The sequence below is a fragment of the Carassius auratus genome, chromosome 29, assembly GCF_003368295.1.
Source record: "Carassius auratus strain Wakin chromosome 29, ASM336829v1, whole genome shotgun sequence".
Classification (NCBI taxonomy): domain Eukaryota; kingdom Metazoa; phylum Chordata; class Actinopteri; order Cypriniformes; family Cyprinidae; genus Carassius; species Carassius auratus.
The window spans coordinates 12,491,062-12,508,209 of record NC_039271.1 but is presented as its reverse complement, the minus strand read 5'-3'; the positions used below and the strand labels follow the sequence as shown (position 1 = coordinate 12,508,209).

Below are 17,148 nucleotides of genomic sequence, written 5' to 3'. Positions count from 1 at the left end.
AGCTAGAAAGAGACTGACCTACTTTAGGGGGCTGGATTCTGGTAGCACACCTCTCAGAGAGCGAGTGTGTGAAGGGAAGAAAGATGGGGGTGTGTGTGTGTGTGTGGCAGCTGAATAAGAGATTTCGGATAGCACGTGCTCTCAGGCTCCACCTAGTGGTTAGAGTGAATAAATAAACACAGACAGACCCCTGCATTGACCTTACTCGGTGCTAAATGTATTGTTTTTACATAAATTAAATATTTTTTTTTGTCTTATTTATTCATGAATATTTATTCTAGAAGTATTTGTGCACTTTGCACTTTTATATATTCTGTCACGTATTTTTTTCATATATTTTAAGTTTCTCATGGTCACTAAGGCTGCGTTCATTTGATTAATTAGGATTCCAAAATACAGTATAACTGTCATATAATTGATCTATTCTTGTGATTGCTGTGTGTTTTACTTACTAAAGACTTCAGTGTCACATCATCCTGTCACAAAGTCCTAAATGGAACCTTAGTGAGACAACTGTATTGTACATAACTTAGGTTAACTATATATTGCAGCTTTTCATTGTTATTGAACGTGACAAACTTGAATGTAATGTAGTATTTATGCATAATGAAAAACCACATATTTGCTTTGTATATGTTAAAATTGCGTGTTTTGTTACTGTTTATTTTTTTTCCCCATCTTGTTTCATTTCATGTGACATCTTTGCTTAAAAAAAGTAACAAAAAAACAAAAAAAAATCCTAACTGAATAGCACAATCCCCTACATTTAATTCAGTCAAGCACTTGGACTGCTGGGTAATGTAGTGCCTGCAACCCACAGCTTCCTGTAGCTTCCCGTAGTTGCTATGACAACAGAGAACGAGAGTGCAGTGAGTTTATATACATTTTCAAGTCTGTGGAATTTATGTAGTAAATTATAGTGCTGCATTGTGTTATAGGAGAATAATAATAATAAACAAAAAATAGTTCAAAAAGGTAAAAATATATACTTAATATGTTTCTTTATGGGATTCAGGCATATAACATACACTGTGTGTGTGTGTGTGTGTGTGTGTGTGTGTGTGTGTGTGTGTGTGTGTGTGTGTGTGTGTGTGTGTGTGCGTGTGTGTTCAGTTGTTCATTATCATGCCGATTCTGTTCTGTGGTCCAAAATGAAATAGGCCATCATGCAGTGATATGCTACTTGAATATATATTGATGCAATGATGTAATGCTGTACAGAGCTGCACAGTGACACGAGGACAGATGTTTGTGACAGGTGCATTGTGGGTCCTCAGGCTTGGGTTTACAAACAGCTGATTTAAATGAATATGTAGATGCATGTTTGGTTATTGTGGGCAACTCTGTCAACCACATCACAGAGCAGCATCCCATAATAATCAATGCTCAGGTATAAAATCACACACATAGTATGCAGAATTAGAAATAAAGTTTTTTTTTCTTTTTTTTTTTACCATAAAAATAAAGCAATGAATAAAAAAAGCATCATTAGGGTTACGAGCTAATGCTTATAGCAATAAACAGCTTTTTAGGTCAGTTATATGGAAAGATGAGTTGCAGCTGCAGAGTTTCTGTGCATCTTAGATAAATATTCGGAAGTCATACCCCTCTGTCCTCTGAGTTACAGATGTCCTTGGGCCAAAGACCTCATTTTGGGAGATGGCACTGTCCCAATTCTGTCCTGTCTCCATCTTCACACCTCCTACTCTCATCTCTACATAACTTCTGTCCTCTCTCTCCTTTCTTCTGTCGCATTAGATTAGAAAGAGCTGCGTTTAATGGTGGAGCTGATATTTATGCACTCTGAACATGGCTGTTTTTGTCTCTGTTTTCAGTTTACTGTGGTTTAGCTATGTTAAGGGTTCGTCGTTGTAGAATAGTATAGTAAAAACCATATTTCTTGCAGTTTTCTTTATAGCTTATAGTTGGTTCGGCGTTTATTCATATCTAAATGAAATCAGAATGAGCTCAATGAAGGGGCTCTCCCTCTGAAACATTATCCTCTGATGCTGCTGTTGGACAGTGTAACTTACGAGTGATTTATCCAATATTTCGATTTCATATTTGACTGCTTCCCTTGCGTGCTCAGAGAAAATGCCTCTGGCGTTCGTGTGTTTGTTGTGGGTCTTCTAAGTTCGCTGTGGTCCTGCGACCTGAGCGCTTTTTGAAAATCTTTTGCAATCCTGCAGTCCCACGCTGAAACAAACATCTAGGGTGAGGAGGACGAACATCAGCAGGCCTCACACAATAACAAAATAATCAAATACTTAATTGAGTCTTTTTGTGTGCTTTGTGACTTATAGAGATAATGAGCTCCTGCTGCACATTTAACACTGAAGCAGTCTTTTAAACAGAGTCTTCAACAGAGAAAAATGTAATGTTCTTGCCCACACACACACACACACACACACACACACACACACACACACACACACACACACACACTCAGTGTGGGAGGATTGTGGTTTTGGCTGTTCATGACGTTTAATGGAGCCTCACTTTGGCATCATCACCAATCAAAACAATGCTCTGCAGAGTACATGGTCTCCATGACAACTAGTGTCATAGTTACCACAGACTTTCAGCTTTCTGTCCAAATTCAGCATCTTTTTTTTTTTTTTTTCATGCATTTTTTTTATTTAGGCTTCATGTCTGCAGGAGCTCTCCTGTACACAATTAAGAGTGTCTGTCTTCAGTCATCTCTTAATGAAATAAACACATTCAAACATCCATATCTGATCATAACATAACCGTTACTTTTATTTGGAAATGTGCCATCATAGTTTTATAATATATACGTGTATTTTTGTCAATTTCATGGTAAACAAATGTGATAATTGCGATAAATATCAAAGTGACATGCTTTTACCATTCATCCACCTTGGTAACAACACAGCACAGTGCTGCTAAAACATTTTTACAAGTAAATAATCATCAAAGAACACTATTTTATTTTATCTGTGGGTGCATAGTCAGACCCCAAATAGCAGCATGACAGTGTGGTAACACACTGCTCAAAAAGGACAGGAGTGATTGAAGCGCTTGTCACACAAACCGCATCTCAGAATCAATCCATCACCAGTCCCCAATCTCACAATGTGGCACTGTTGCCATGGCAAATGAATGCTTGGGAATGATGAATTCATGGTTCAGTGTTGTTTACGTAAAGACATCTCAGAAGAATTCTCTCTCTCTCTCTCATATTTCGCGTTTAACGCTCCGTTTAGCTTCAGCCTCTCTCTTCCCTGATGCCGGTGACATCAACTCCTCCTTACATGGTGTTCCTCTAAACTCATCCCTCTCTGTACTGTCATCATGGTGATGCTCTTCAGACATCTCACTCACATTCCTAACATTCCTGTTCCTGAGCAATATGAGCATGTTGCTGTGGAGATGTGCTGGACTATGAAAGGTGACTAAAGGGTGAAATGCAGCAATGTGAGAGCACAGGTCTCTGTGTAGTGAGTTAAAGATGTGAATGCATGATATTTATGTATACTTGTCAGCTGGTTCTATTCTGTGTAAGGGAAACGGGTCAGTTTAGCTCAAAAGGAATCATTTAGGATTTTAACGGGAATTGTTTTACGGCTGATCACGGAGTCGGCCTGCGATTCATTGAACGAGCCGTATAACATCAACTCTGCACTGGATATTAATATCCAAAGTATAGTCAAAACACTATTAATTAGCACAGGAACTAGATCAGTTTAAGACATTAACTTGAAAACACAAAACACAAGATAATTCTCTTTTCAATATGAATAAGGCTTTATTAGATAAATCTAAGACATATAAACTAATCTAACACATAAGCACACGTACTCACACATTCACACAAGTGGCAGGAAGAGAGAAAGTCAGGAAAGAGTTTAAGAGAATGAAAATGTGAAATCCCAAGTTTTAAGCAATACGTGAAATTTCATAGACATGAGGCCATCCTTAAAAATATTTTGGTTTGCAGTAACAGTAAAAAAAAAAAAAAAAAAAGGGTCGGTAAGTAGGTCTATATTTTTTTTTTTCAAGTTTCAATGTAAAAAAAAAAAGTAACATTTTGGTGATGATGAAGTAGGTATGAATTTAAACAAATTAGCATATCGTGACGTCACTGACTGGGTTTTCAACCCTTGCCTTCGGGCGCATCATTGCGAACCTAGTTTTGATGCAGGCTATATAGACCACAAACAAATTGAAATCTTTGTCAAAAACCTGTTTAGTGCATGAATTTCAGGTGAGAAGAAAATAAAAATGAAAATGAGGTACTGTTATACTGTTTTACTTGCATCCACCGCTAGGTGTCAATGCAACCGACAAATGAGAGACCGTTTACTTTGCTTTCTTGGGTTGTCACTTTTGTGAAAAAAAAGAAAATCCTGTTTGATTTGAGTGAGAAGTGTTCATTGAATCGATTGTAAAATCGATTTTGCATGTCTAAATAAGTTTTATATTTATAACGCAAAACATTTACTGCAGGCTTCAACATGGCTGTGTTTACGATTAAAAATGTCAACAACAACAAATCGCATAGACGATTCTAGCCCGAATCTGTATCTGTATGCATGAGACTGTCTGAATACCGGCTGAATTCACATTTCTGTTGTAAAGAGAAACACTGTGCAGAACTACTATTTGCTGTTATGCGTGTGTGTCCAAAGCTGCGGTTGCTGTGTGACGCGTGTTTAAAAAAAAACAAAAATAAAATAAATCGATGCGCTCCGAGAGAAGGCCGTTATAATCTATTTCCTATTTTCGTTTTTGAAACTTGTGTTGGTTAATTCGTGCAATAGATTTTCAAACATAAAGTGACAGTTGACATGGTCACGGTTTTAGACTAGACGGGAGAAGGGATGGGTAAAGATCTGGGCAGTTTTTCGAGAACTTCGTGCCAAGTTAAAGCGGTGTCGAGCTGTTTTAATGAAATTTTTAGATGTATTATGGTGCCCGAACCCGTATGACTTTGAACAGTGACCGCTAACATTTAGTTTACTGCAGCCGCAGGCATCATTAGCAAGCGCGAACCGTTGACTTTGACAATGAGAGCGTGAGACGAAGCTAACGTACAGGACATAGTGTGACATCCATGTAAACATAGATGACATCACGTTTTTTTTTTTTTTTTAAGAAAGACCGTAGCCTTCATTTGTATGTAGGCCTAGGCAATTTATATATTTACAACACTTACTAAAATATAATTAATATTATTTTATTGCTTTTGTATTAGTTGTTTGAAGAGTAAAAAAACAAAAGTTGGTCAGTCTTAATGCAAATGAACTACCGGCAAGTCGGTCGGACTAAGAGCAAAAAAGAAAAGACATTTGAGTCTGTGCTAAATTGACAGGGTCGGTCGGCAAGCAATAATATTTTTAAAGATGGCCTGACCAGCCATCAATCACTTAATTAACCGTCGCATTGAGTTCCTCATTGAGGTTAAAATTGTATTAGATACACAAGTTTAGCTCAGTCTGGAGGTACATTACTTGTGTTGACCGTGTAAAGGGGTTCCCTTTGTTGTCGTTGAAAGGGGGTTTCCCAATGTCGCTGATTGGCTGGAAGTTCAGTAGTCGTTGAAGTGACGTCTTGGGAAACCCATGGTTGGGCGTTGGCTGACGATGCAGAGTTGTGTGCTGGTTGTAGTTTTAGGCGGGCACTCAAGGTTGATAATTGATGGTCAGAAACGTTTCAAGCAAGAAGATTCAAACACACACATACTAAACGTGAATATGAATCCTTAAGCTATTCAATAGTTATTAAAAAGACATTCACAATAAGTGATTAGAAACATGATTACATATATTGCAGAGTTACATATATGATATGGAGTCAAGCAATGGAATGATATTCATTTATAAGTCTTTTTTGGGTTAATTTTGGTGCATCTACATCTGTAAAAAGTTTTTGTGCCATTCTCTGACATAAGGACGTTCTGTGGAGACCAGAGATTAAGGAATTTCAGTCTGGTTCTTTTCTTCTAGGTGGGGGAACTCAATCCAAAGATCTTGTGATCATGATTACTATCATGGGTTTACATGTGATGGTCATGTTGTGCATCTATTTGACCATCAATCTGGATTACTTGCCCCAAATTTGACAATCTCTTTTCCGAAGGGAAATTGTCAATAATTGTTCTAATAGTGTTAATGTTGAAACCTGTTCTGTGAAAGAGTTGGTTGGTTAGTGGACTTGCTTTATTGATTTACAACATCCTGTTGTCTTGAGCTTTTCTGTGGAATTCGGCTCCTCAGGTTTCAACCATGCCCCCAATCGAATCTTTAATTTGTCTGGTTTGTGTCTGATACACTACATCTGCAACACCCACAGCACACTTTCTGTAGTTAAGTAATTTAAAGTCCATCATGTTATTTAGAGTTATATATTGCTTAAGGGTCCCCTGATGTGCCTTGAAACAAGCAGTGTTATTCTATGTGGTTACGTAATTTCAACTGAAGAAGAGAGGAGAGGGCGGGACATATCAAGCAGCCCGCCCCATTTTTAAAGTAGCCCATAGCGTTTTGATTATGTCTGCTCAGACCATAGATGTTGAGCTCTGTAAAGCCGCATTTGACAGCCACAGTCTAATAGATTACCCCCCAGATTCAATATCAAACTTTTAGTAAAACAAAATAGTGGCCATAATCATACTGATGCGGTGTATTTGCAACAGTTTTTCGTTCGTGTGAAAAGGTTCGCATGAAACAACGTGAAACCAGACCTCATTTGCACCTATTGAAACACTGTCTGAATCGTTCCCTGTCACCTACACTGTGCACTACGAAGCATTCACCGTACAGGAAATACTACACTGTGAAAAAGTGACTGATCTCAGCCAGCGCTTAAGCATCTATAGTTATAGTGCAGGAGGGGTGCGCTTCAGATTCTAGAGAGTATATGATTGCTCAGAAGATTTGATGAGAAGATGAAGCATGATCTGATGTCAAAAAATGAGTTGAGCCATTTTGGCAGAAGAGATTAACTGCAAGCTTTGAATGCTTATATCTACTAAATGTGAATTTTTTCACTGTTTTGGAGCACACTGCCTTATAAATAACCTTAAGACTAACATATTTATGATAACACCCCAAAAACTTGAATTGTGATTTCATGGGCACTTTAAGGGAAAATAAAATGCTATTTTAACAGTTTTTATTTTATTTTATCTTTTATAAAAACTGTAATGTAGTTAATTTGTCCTGTAATTCAGTTTATGTCCTGTAGTTTACATTCGCTCAGTTTTGAGTCCTGTAGGTTCGAGTTTGTGCTGTAGTTCAGTGTTTGTCATGTATTCCAGAATCTGACCTCTCATTCAGTTTATTTCCTGAAGTTTAGGTTGAAGATTCTGTCCAGTATTTTACAATCTGTTCTGTAGTTTACAATCTCTCAGTTTTGAGTGTGTCCGGTAGGTTAGGATTTGTGCTGTAGTGCAGTGTTTGTCCTGTAGTTTAGCTGTAGACTATGTCCAATGGTTTGAAATCTGTCCTGTACTTTGCAGTCTCTACGTTCTCAGTGATTCCTGTTGTTTAAAATGTGTGATGTAGTGTGATGTTGTAGAATCTGTCCTTCTGTTAAGGTCTCTGTCCTGTGGTTCACTGTCTGCCCTATAATTTTGTGTTTATCATATAGTTTAGTGTCTTTTTTGTATTTTAATGTCTAGCCTTAGTTCAGTCCTATATAAAATATTGCCCTGTAGTTTAGTCTGTTATATTTACCTCTGTTCTGTCCTGTAGTTGAGTTCAACAATAGAAGAGAGTTCAGTGAGCACCGTGTGTTTCCACTGACTCATTCAGTTCATCAATGACTTCTGAGGTCATTGATGATTCAGTCTGAAGACTGAGTATTTAATGAAAACTGTGGTTTGTGGTATCTATGCCTGCAAACAGATGTAGCTTGAAATCTATGCTGAAGGTGGCTTGAGCACAAACTAAGCCACACTACTTCAAACTGTTGTTGCTTGAGGTTAATGTAACTAGACATTGTCATCGAATTGTTTATGAATTGAATAGCTCTTCTGGACATTGTGTGGACATTCAAAAAACCTCAGACATTCCCATATGATATCAATTCAGATTGTGATTTAAAATGCTGTTGTTGAGAAACAGTAAATTCTTGCTTTTCTCCTACCGTTTTCTTATAATCTCATATCTTGTTAGAGTTTTTTTTCTGTTATTAGACACTGTTGTGTTTCCATGGCAACGATGGATGTAAATGAAAGCATTTGTTTAGAGAGTTAAGAGAGAAATGACAAGGACAGTTAGATGAGATTTCTCTACAAAATTCAGCCTGAATTGAAAGAAAGAAGGACAGGTAGATGGATGTGCAACAGTGTGTTTACAGGTTGTGTGCTGTTTTATTAAAGGTCTGAGCTACTGTAGGCCACAAGAAGAGACATCTGAAATATTTGGCTGGAATCCTTCACAGGGATGTCACACCGGTCTCATCAACATTATTTACATTCCACTGAGAAAAGCAGACTAGCTCTTCCCCTCTATTTCTTTCTAAGCTTTGGTGCTTCACTGTGATCATTCCAGTCAGCCCAATGCACAAAAGGGCAGATGTCTCTGTTTATGTTTGTGTGTATCACTTTCACACTTTCAACTGTTGTGCAAAGTTTACAGTATAATCTAATATACCTATTATAAATAATTTGGGTATTTTGTGCTGCATTTTATATGCCATCATGTAATTGATAGAATGGTGTATTGCACCAAACCTGTTAAAATCATATCCGGGTAACATTTCACCCAAAAATCAAAGAGGAAAAATTTAGAAATTATTATTTGCTCAAAGAAAATCAAACCTTTATTATGACTAATATATATATATATATTTGTGTGTGTATATGTGTATGTGTGTGTGTGTATATATATATATATATATTTGTGTGTATGTATGTATGTATGTTTTATTAGTATTATAGTATTGAAAACATAATGGGAAGAAGTCTTAATTGCAATCTTAATTGTCATGAAAATAACAATGCAAAAAATAATTAGTGATGTTGTAGAGATATTGTAATATTGCTAGTAACTACTTTAAGTAACAGTTTAACTAACAGACTAAAAAAAGTACAAATGAGCCTTTCTTGAAATATAATACTATTACTATTATTATGCAGCGCAGGTGTTTGACTGTGTCCTTTTGAAGGTTGTGTGTGAACTTGGCTTATTGATCGATAAGTCTTCTGTAGAGACCCCTGGTCATCAAAGCAGAGGAGGGGGAGGGCGAGGGGAGCCGGGGTCCTCTGAGATAGAGACCCGGCCGGCAAACACCTGAAAGCCCAAAGCTTTATATCCAGTAGTGGATATACTGCTGAAACCAATGATTCTGTACATGTGTGCGTGTGTGTGATTTATGACTGCTAACATGCACAAACATAGTGTGTGCTCATGGGCATGCAGTATGTCTGTATGTGTGTGAGTATCTGATCTCTAGGAGTCTTTAGGCATGTAATAGGGCTGGTGGCTTTCAGTCCCAACAGTTTACAGCTTCCTTTAAACCCCCTTTACTTCTCTCTCTGTGAGTCACTGGAACGGCAGAGTGAGTCATATTGCTTTAATCATGCTGTAGAAAAAGACAAGAAAGGAAAAGGAAAGAAAGAGAGACACCCCATGTAACTTATCCATTTATCTCTCCAATTCTATATAGGATGCAAGTCCTTTACAATTTTATAAGCCATGAAATCTTGTTTTCTATTACGAAGTCACATATAACTGTACAGAGGTGACAAGCATGTGCCACTTTAATCTTGGGATCATAGCATCTTTCTTTGGCTCATGTTTTTTTTTTTTCTTTACTTGACCCAGCAGCAAAACAGTATGTTACACTCCACCTACACAACCTCTACTGTCAATTAAAAGACTAACAAGATTTTCCTTCTTTGAGAATCCTTGATGCTGTTTTCATACCCAGTCTCCTCTCCTCCTGGCAGCAACATCCTCTACTGTCACGCCATGTTTAGCAGCGGCAATACCCTGTATTCTGTAACGGTCACTGCAATGACCTAAACTTACAAGAAACCCACAAAAAAACCCTTTATTTATTTTTGATTCCCTACATTAGACAAACTTGCAACAATCACTATTAAGGTGCAGTCACATATGCCGTTGTTCAGCATATTTCCATGGGCGAAATCCAATAGTTTCATTCGGAATCCAAGCAATCTTGAATTTCTTGTACGTGTGAAAGATTTCCATATGCAGATTTCGCAGTGGCTGAATTAAGCACAACTTATATTGTCCTTTGAAAATACGAAAATCTATTTTTTAATGTTTAAAATTGTGGAAGTAATGCGGTAAATATATATAAGGCTTTACCAAAAAGCTCCTCCTTTTGAAGATGAACTGACATAAAAGGAAATCATTTTCAATTTCATGTTCAAATTGTACATCATGTTTGCTTATGAAAAATGGTTTAGTGTGAAGCTTAAAATGTGTGTGTGTGTGCGTGTGTGTGTATCTCTCTGTGTGTGTGTGTGTGTGTGTGTGTGTGCTTCTGATTCTACCTGAGAAGGTAAGACGGCCACCCAGCATACAGACGTACACACACTCGTGCTTAAGAACTCGGAGCCACAGTTAATTCTGTTCCTATGGGACGGAATATTTTTAGTATCTGCTGAGACAGATAGAGAGAGACAAAGAGAGAGAAAAGGGAGGGTATACAGATAAGTATGTGGTTAATTTTAGATAGTGCTGTGAAAAAATGCAGCAGAACACAGTGATCCTCCTCTTTTCACAGTCGCTCTCCGCCGATTGGTCGAACTTTGCGCAGTGATCCCTTTTGGCCAATGAGACGTATTGTCATGTGGGAATAGGGGAGTAATAGACCCATCAGGGCCCTTCTTTAAATATACACATACTCAGAGAAAATATGATCCCCGCCCCATGTCGATTATTATTGTTATATTAGTGTAGGAGAGTGGGTGGAATTTGGCAGTCACTTTCAGATAGCGTTTGAGCACTGCACCATAAATAATTCCCCTCAAACACACACACACACACACATATATATACACATGCTCTGGGCTGCTAGTGTTGGTGCAGTGCGATGATGAATAGACCCAATGATGTTATTTCTGGAGAAATTACGACACTGCCAGAACTCCCTTCATATCTGGTTTTAGCGCAGGTTTCGTTGAGTTATTTCATCTAGGTTTTTTGGGTTCAGTCTAGGAACATAGGAACATTTGAAAAGTGGAAGAAGTACATTAAAAAAAGGTAGCTTCATTATGAATTTGGCCAGTAGTTTTACATAGACAAAAAAAATAAAAAATGAAAAATAAAAATAAACCCTGGTAAAGAGCCAACATTTCTGCTTACTGTTTGCATATTGTCGTCACAAACATTTGGCAAAGACTTCAATTGAGTTTTCAAATGGTTGTTTCCAGTGCAACAAAGACAAATTAAAAGTATATGAATTAAAATGTATTATTAATAATAAATTGTAAAAAAAAAAAAATATATAAATATAAAGGATGCTATATATTATTATATAAATATGTTTTCACTTTTTTTATTTAATAATAAAAAATGATAGTTTAATTATTAAGGAAGTGCAGGTTATGGGAATAAAATGACATTTAATTATAATACAAATACCAAATATAATTATAGTCATTATTAACAACTATTATTGTCAATATTAACAGTCAAATATAATGCATAAAATGATTAGGTATTTAAAAAAAATAAGACAAATCGAAAAGTTATAATTATATAAAATGTAATACAAAATGTACCATCATTTTAATAAGTGTTAATCATATGTAATTGACCAAGTAGCACTTATAAAATTCATAAAATATATTTTATTTTAAAAAAAGTACGATCTAGTGTTTAAGAATTTAATCATATAAAATTATTAAATAGTTGAATTATTTAAAAAGTGTGTTTCCTTACTACAGTAGCTGCACGGTAGTGACTTTAAGTCAAAAGAATAAAATGGAACAGATTTGTGTGACCATAAAGGCTGAAAAAAATCCTTGTTTGTTGACTACAGGTTTGTTAAGCAAAGTGTAATGTCCTGTCGCAGCGAAGCATGCACGATGAGAGCAGGTTTCCTCAGAGTGAAATGACCCGAGCTCCACACGTGCAAACACTTCCACGCATAAGCAGGATGCACAGCAGGCTGCTGCGTGCTGTCGCAACCATGCTGCTGCTCACCAGCTGTCTCCATGGAGACCGAGATGGGCTCTGGTTGTCATGGAAACTGACAGCAGCATGCTGTGGGTTTTGCAACGTGTACGGCTCCCGAGAGCGGGTGTTTAACTCTGTACATACAGTCAATATTTAAACTGAGTCAGGACTTGTCTAATCTCTAATTCATTGTCGTTTCTCGCAGGTTCTTCAGCCACATGGGAATATTGAGCCCAAAACAAATGAAGAGCATGTCACAGTTGTAACCGAATGAACACACAAGCATTTACACAAACCCAGCGGGAGTGTAATAGATATAAAGCCTGTTGCAGGAGCTGCGGCTTGGCAGTAAATACATGTGCTTTGAAAAGCTAAGCACAGGCGTCAACGTTTGAATTTTTCTTGCATTGACAATTTCCACCCTGTCCTCCATCCAATACGCTCGTATAGGTCGTTTGTCCAAATCCCTGAAATACGCCCCATCAGAGCGTATACTACAATTGCACTCTGGTTTGCGTTTCATGTAGCTCAGTTAGTAGATTATTGCGTTATATCTTGATATGTAATCATGCTATCATGGGTTCGATCCCAGGGAACGGACGTGCACAAAAATGTATATACTCAATAAATCATAATTTAGCATGTTTTCTGTGAGGGTTTAGGGTTGGGGTTAAGTGTGGTAATTCGAACGAATAAGCCACCTAGTAAAATCTGTAGGAAATACTGTGAGATCGGTGTAAAAAGCCTACACATTGCATTTAAATAAGCGTGCGTTTTGATTGGTAATGACGTTATACGTCATTTCATGACGACAGACGCAATGCGATACTGTCATTATTTTTACGCCCGCTAGAGGGCGCTTAACTTTAAAATGTAAATATAAGTTGTAATAAGGTGCTTGCACAAACAACGTCATTTTTTTGGTGGAGGACACACTCACAATTTCATTCAGTTTCTTCTCATCTTGTCCTAGCAAAAAATATACACACACACACAAAAACTTTCTATAATCCACCGTGTACCTAACTGAGGAACAGTGTGTTGCCTTGTGACATCATTTGTCCATCAGAAATGACTTGTAAGTGGGGGGTGGGGGGGGGGTGTCTGACATGGCATCTGCTGACCGCAAATCCTGTTACCTTGGTTACAGACAGACTGGGCATAAAGGTAAGGTCACAGAGATCGGGAGGTTCTGTCCCCTGAGCAGCGCGCTGTAATTTGATTGGCTCGTGGCCCTGTTTGTGCACCCATCACAGTAAATTGAATTATCGGGACTGTCATCCAGAGAGCCACACAGCTCACCTCTCCTGTCTCCATCCTTCCATCTCTCCACTCGTCCTCTTATTTACTCCTCATTTTTGCTTCTTCCTTCCTCCTCCATTCTTTTTATCATGTCGTCTCTCGTCTATGTTGTTATTCACGATTATTTTTTTTCTCACGTTAGAGAGTGGGAAAAGTAAGGACTGGGTTGAAATCGTGTTAAACAACATCATTTCTATCCTTGGATTTAAAAGGTAAAGGAATACCCAAACATTTATTTTCATTATATACACGCCTGTATGCTGTTTTATTCAGTGGTACACAAAAGACATGAATAGAGAAAAGAATCTACGGAAGTTCTAAGCGGCCATGCATTATATATTTTTTTTCTTTTTGTTTTCTCGTTATAACGACTTAATTTTCTCGTTATCTCGACATAACGAGGGTCGTTTTCTCGTTATAACGACTTAATTTTCTCGTTATCTCGACATAACGAAGTTCATTTTCTCGTTGTAACGTTTTAATTTTCTTGTTTTCTCGACATAACGAAGTTCGTTTTCTCGTTATAACGACTTAGTTTTCTCTAAGAAGTTACAAAACTGCGCCAGCAGGTGGCACTATAGACCTGAATATAACTGATGGGGTGTTGTCCCCTTTACTGTACGTGGACCTTCCTCGTGATCGCTACAAATTGTGCAGTCTTGTTCATTACTGACATTTAATGAATTCATAAATGTTAAATGCTTGAATCAATATGAATATTTTGTGTATTAAGTTCCTGCTAGATGCATGAGTTTCACCAACGCGTTCTGTGTCATAAAATAACTGCTTATCAAAACCAAGGTTGACATGACTGTATTCTGTTTATCTACAGTAGGACGGGATTTAACAATGTAGGCTGATGTGCTTTTTTTCCTTATTACTAATCTTTATTGTTAACCATATTGATGAGAAATGTGATGTATATGTAAAATCCATAGGCTTATTTAATTCAGTTTTGTTCTATAATGTTGTAATCGTTTTTACTACACACACATACACTACACGTACACATGAACGCTCTTTTCAAACAGAAGCTTGTAACACACATGATATCTGCCACATCATATAATGACTACTACAAATTACAAATTATATATAATTTTATTTCAAATAAAGGGAAAATGAAAAGTGAGTTTAATCCAAGAACCTCTAATGGCGCGGTGTTGCCATTTAAACATGTTAATTACAAAACCAAAACGTTAGTTGTAGCTTACTGTCTCTGGATAAATCAACAGTGATTGATCAGCCTTTATTTATATACAGTATTGTAGACGTTATTACCTAGGCGAAGCAAAATTTGCTGAAATATAGGCTACAGTAAGAGCGCCTGTATGGTTGTCCATCAGATGCCTGTCAAAGTTGAGTTTGTTACTATAGCAACAGTAAAACTGTTGTGTCGTTATAACGAGAAAACAAACTTTCGTTATGTCGAGATAATGAGAAAATTAAGTCGTTATAACGAGAAAACAAAAAGGAAAAAAATTATAATGCATGGCCGCTTAGAACTTCCGTAAGAATCTCTGTACAGTTTTTTTTTTTTTTTTTTTTTTTTTGCTTTTACCCATACAACAACATTTCATAAGCTCTAAAAAGGCCAAAGATTATATATAAACAAAATATTAGAACATAAACGTACATTTTCCATTTCACATATTAAAACTAGTGTATCCTGTTTGATTACAACACACAGAAACTATAACTAGGCATTTGGCAACAATGATGTTAAAGTTGATACCACTCATCAAAATGACAAATGTAAAGTATATAATGACACAATTATTATTATTATTATTATTTTATTTCCTTTAAATTAGTTCGAAGTCATACATATTTGGTTACACATTATGTTATGTTTCCGACTAAGAGACAGGACTAAGAGAGTCAGCGAGCTTTGGATCAAGTGAGGGTGTGTGTGTGTGTGTGTGTGCCAGCTGGTTCAAAGAAAAACGAACTCGTCTCGCCTTCTAAGGGCCTTAATAATACATTCTTATCCACGGATATCTTACGCTACTCCAGGCTTAGATTGACCTTTTTAAATGTGCTATTGCTGCAATTATGGGCATGAGCGAGTGGCCCTGTAAATCGCTCTCTCACTCACACTGTCTCTGTGTCTCTCGCTCTCTCTTCATCTTTCAGAGAGCAGCCGGTCAGTCTTGCTGAAGGATATGTGGTGTAAACACATAATTATGATGTAGAACTAACATAAAGCACACCATCACATAAAAACACACAACTCTTTATCTTCATTGTTCTCCTAGATATAGTGTACAAGGAGAGATTAGATATGGGAATATTATGATATGATATGTGCAGCATTGTCTCCCGATGAGCATATATAAAGCAGCTGCGGCTAAGAAAGGAATTGGAGAAAATATCGGACCCCTGCAGTGAGTGAGGTCCACATGCTGTTAATAATTGCTTTTGCTCCAAAAATCACCCATATTTTTGTCTTTCAACCCTCTCTCTGACACTTAAAATTTAAAACTCAGACAGTTTTGATTTCTGAACATTACACTACCGTTTGTTTTAATCGTGCATCAGACCTTTCATTCTAAAAGATAAAGGAAAATTGTATTTCTCATGAGCGGACTACAATAACTAAAGCAAGAGTCAAGCTTTATTCCATACCATTTCCTTTTCAGAACCAGTTACTCATTACTTATGTGCAGGAAACAAAAAAAGAGGATTCTGGCAGGTTTTGTTGTTTGAATGGATCTGGGCTGGCGACCCAGAGCTCAAGGGGGACAAATCAGGGTTGGGAAGATCCATGAACTATTTAGAACAGGTTGATGATCAAGTTGATATTTTGTAAAAGTGGCTGTTGACGGACAGAGCCATGGGAATATTTCTGTCTCTCTCCGTGAGCATAGCTGGAGCCCTTGTTTTGTTCTGTTAACCCAAATGGCTCTCTGAGGACTGCACAGTCTCAGAGCAGCTCCCACGACCTCTCACCTCCTACGAACACACACACACACACACACACACACACAGCAAATCAGGAGAAAAAGAGGGGAAGCCAAGCAAGACTGACAGTATGTGATCCATCAGACTGCAAATGTTGTTGGATAATTGTTTTGTGCAAGGTTTTTTTTTAGTCCTAGTTCTGTGACATATTCTATTTGGGATGTTTGGGATACTGGGACGTTTCCTTTACGTACGGTATTGCCCAATCACATTGTCAAACACAGAGGGAGCATGTGGACGGGACATCAAAATGAATCCATAATTAAATCGAATACAACAGATTCACCTGTCTGTTTAAATGTAATTTTTAGATGTTCTGTGTGTGTGCGTGCGTGTGTGTGTGTGTGAAACGGAGAGAGCGTAGTGGATTGCTGTGGTGTCGATTGTGCTGATGACCGAGGGCTCTTGTCAGTAATTGAGCTTAATTAATTTAAGAGCCTTGGATTGATTCCAGATCTCAGAGTTTGGTCTACAGTCAAGTAGGTGATGGCATCATTTAGCCCTGTTTTTAAAGCAGCTGGATTTATAAACACCGTTCTGCTCCTGTTTAATGAGTAATCTATCTATCTTTTTTCTTTTTTCTTTTTTTACTCACCCTCATGTTGTTTCAGATCCTTATGCTGCTGTTTTTCTGCTGAACACCAAAATCATTTGAAATCATCCATATACATATATCCATTGTTTGATATCGCGTTAGAGTAGTGTGTGTTTATATATTCATCAATATATGTTACAATTAATTATATATGGTTTAAGACTT

At 37.3% G+C, this 17,148-nt stretch overlaps 1 protein-coding gene across 3 annotated transcripts in view; it reads left to right on the top strand.

Moving 5' to 3' along the window:
* The window catches only part of LOC113048094 (voltage-dependent L-type calcium channel subunit alpha-1C-like), a 126,186-nt gene that overhangs the window by 67,100 nt on the left and 41,938 nt on the right, over positions 1–17,148 (top strand). The window lies entirely within an intron of this gene.